At 43.8% G+C, this 2,886-nt stretch overlaps 1 non-coding gene across 1 annotated transcript; it reads right to left on the reverse strand.

Annotated features, from left to right (window-relative positions):
- Positions 1-231: 231 nt before the first annotated feature.
- trnas-uga (transfer RNA serine (anticodon UGA)) lies at positions 232-313 on the reverse strand. Its single transcript has one exon. It is a non-coding gene; the product is annotated as a tRNA-Ser (tRNA).
- Positions 314-2,886: the final 2,573 nt, after the last annotated feature.

The following is a 2,886-nucleotide window of genomic DNA, read 5'->3' on the forward strand; positions in this document are numbered from 1 at the left end:
TGCGAAGGTTCCTCAGAGATTATCGAGGCCTCCTTATCTGGAGCTTCCAGAGAATCTGCAGAACACTTTTGGAATTCGGTCAGCAAACCTTCTTGAAGTAAGTGATCCAGGTCTCTCGGCAATCCTTTAGTTTCCTTAAAACCGGCATTGAAAATTCCAAAATCGTTCCTGAGGGAGCAGATTGAAGAAAATAATTTATTAGAAGTAATTAATTACAATAATGAGCGAACCCGCTGCGAGCAGGGCTCGAGCCTGCACGGGGAAACGCCATGGAATTTCAAGTCCAACGCCTTAACCACTCGGCCATCGCAGCCGCAAAACTATCTGCTCCAAGAAATTAAATTCTCAAATCGCTGACGCTGTTTATTATTGGCGATGACGGTTTTATGATATTTTATTTGCTGCAAATTAAGCAAAGTCCAGAAGAATCGCAGCGAGCATTACAGTAAAAGAAAACTTCCGATATTTAACGGTATGTAAGATGTTGAGAACAGTATGGAATATTCTGCAGGGTAATGAAAATAAACAGCAGAAACATTGTGTTCTGCTCCCACATGACACAGATCAGCCACAGCCTCTGCTCCCTGCCCGTCGGCTGCAGAAACCTTGTCTCCAGATTACAAACTGATTCTAGGTCGGAAATAAATATTCAGGGTAGAACCTAAACACAGCGGGTGGGATCTAATAATAAAGCAGTTATTTTAGACCAGAGACAGCGGTAAATGTCCTATATTTCTCACATGCATCTATCTGTAAATCTGACATTAAATGGGTTTAAATACAGTGGGGGGATTTAAAGTAGATTCGGGGCCAATAGTTTCCAAGTTGATCTTTCCTGTGTCTCTCTTGCCTCTCTCCTCCTTCCTCCCACAGGCTGCCGGTTTTTAAACCTTGTTTTTAATCTGCTGCTTGCTGGGCCAGTGCATTCCACAGCCTCACAGCCCTTTCTACAAATACCAGTTCACTGCTTGACTTCTCTGTGTATTAGTTATGAATCACCTTGAGGTGCAATGGTGGCGTTTGTGACGTCAGATTGAAAGGCAGCCTATGGAAACACGTTGGGGTCACAGTTTCTTTGCACAGAATTGAAACTGAATCTTTCAAGATGGAATAGTGTATTTTCTGCATCACAATAAATAATATCTTGTCATAACTGTTGGATTATTAGTTCCCCAGTGTCTGAGGAAGAATTGTCTGATCATCTAATTTATGTCATATAAGACACAAACATAGGGTAATCATTCAGAATCACCTCACAGATTGACACTGAGATAAATTAAGCGGGAGATACAGACAGCAATGGGACACATGGCGGAATGGACAAGAGAGCTGGAGCAATAAGAAACGGCCTGAGAGTCCAGAAGACCACGACCGGAAGCTGATAGATATCAGTGCGTGGAGGCGAGAAATCGAGTCAGCATTCGACCCCGTGGCTTAGCTGGTCAAAACGTCTGTCTACATAAGCAGGAGATTCTGGGTTCGATTCCCAGCGGGGCCTTTCTTAATGACTCTCCAGGGATGAGTTTCTTCTCGTGTGAAAAGGCTAGCGTTCTTTTAAATATAATTGTGCCTGCACCAGTTCCCATTCTGAATGAAGGCTCCAGTCGCTGCGAGGCATGGGTTGAATTTCTGGCGGTGCTGATTTTGGATTCTTCACCAAAAATCCATCTTTCCGAAGCAGTGCCGTGCGTTACTTTGTTGTGGTCAGAACAGCGCTCCAGTTGTTTATGTGTGGCGCCGTGCTCGTATAGGGATTAATGCTCTGCGTTCTGGCCGCAGCAACTTCGCTTCGAAATCGAAACATAACGCAGATTTTTCTTCCTTCCACAATCAATAACCCTCCTTTACTTTCCCCCTTCAATTTCATTGTAATTTTCCTGCGGTATTACCTTAATCCACCATTCACTTTCAGCCACTTAAACCGCTAAGTGTGCTCTGCTGCCACCGCTCTTCCTGGGCCACATGTCCCATACGCCCCAATCTGAGTTGGAGCTTTGAAACCAGTCGATACATTTTGACCTGCGGGACCTCTCGACAGCAAACTCTGCGATAGCAGGGCCGGCATTTGGAACCAATGCAGCCCGATTGTAGAAGAAAATTCAATGGCAAATGAAGCTTTAAACTTTTCAAACAAATCGTTTTATTAACAAAATACAAGTTATACAGAGAGAGGCTTGTACAACCTCAGTGGTGCAACTCAAAACTCAGAATGGTCAATTCTTCTGCTTCGGGAGAGGGAGAGGTGAATTATGTATTGGTGTCCTCCTTGCTGTTTTTCTGGTCAGTCTTCCAGATCTCCACTCCGTTTGTCTGTCTCCTGGCCTGTCTCCTGGAATGTGTTCTGCTTTTCACTTTAGAATGGCTGCTCTTGTACCATTGCTGCTGACAAAAAACAGCCTTCCAGTGACTTTCCATTCTCTCTCTCCCATGGTTACACAGACTGATGCTACCGGCTGCAAGAAATTAAATTCTCGAATCGCTGACCCTGTTTATTATTGGCGATGACGGTTTTGTGATATTTAATTTGCTGCAAATTCAGCAAAGTCCAGAAGAATCGCAGCGATCATTACAATAAAAGAAAACTTCCGATATTTAACGGTATGTAAGATGTTGAGAACAGTATGGAATATTCTGCAGGGTAATGAAAATAAACAGCAGAAACATTGTGTTCTGCTCCCACATGACACAGATCAGCCACAGCCTCTGCTCCCTGCCCGCCGACTGCAGAACCCTTGTCTCCAGATTACAAACTGATTCTAGGTCGGAGATAAATATTCAGGGTAGAGCCTAAACACAGCGGGTGGGATCAAATAATAAAGCAGTTATTTTAGACCAGAGACAGCGGTAAATGTCCTATATTGCTCACATGCATCAATGTGTGAATCA

The sequence above is a fragment of the Somniosus microcephalus genome, unplaced genomic scaffold (assembly GCF_052327205.1).
Source record: "Somniosus microcephalus isolate GS21.2 unplaced genomic scaffold, FLI_Smic_1.0 unresolved_chr1, whole genome shotgun sequence".
Taxonomy (NCBI): domain Eukaryota; kingdom Metazoa; phylum Chordata; class Chondrichthyes; order Squaliformes; family Somniosidae; genus Somniosus; species Somniosus microcephalus.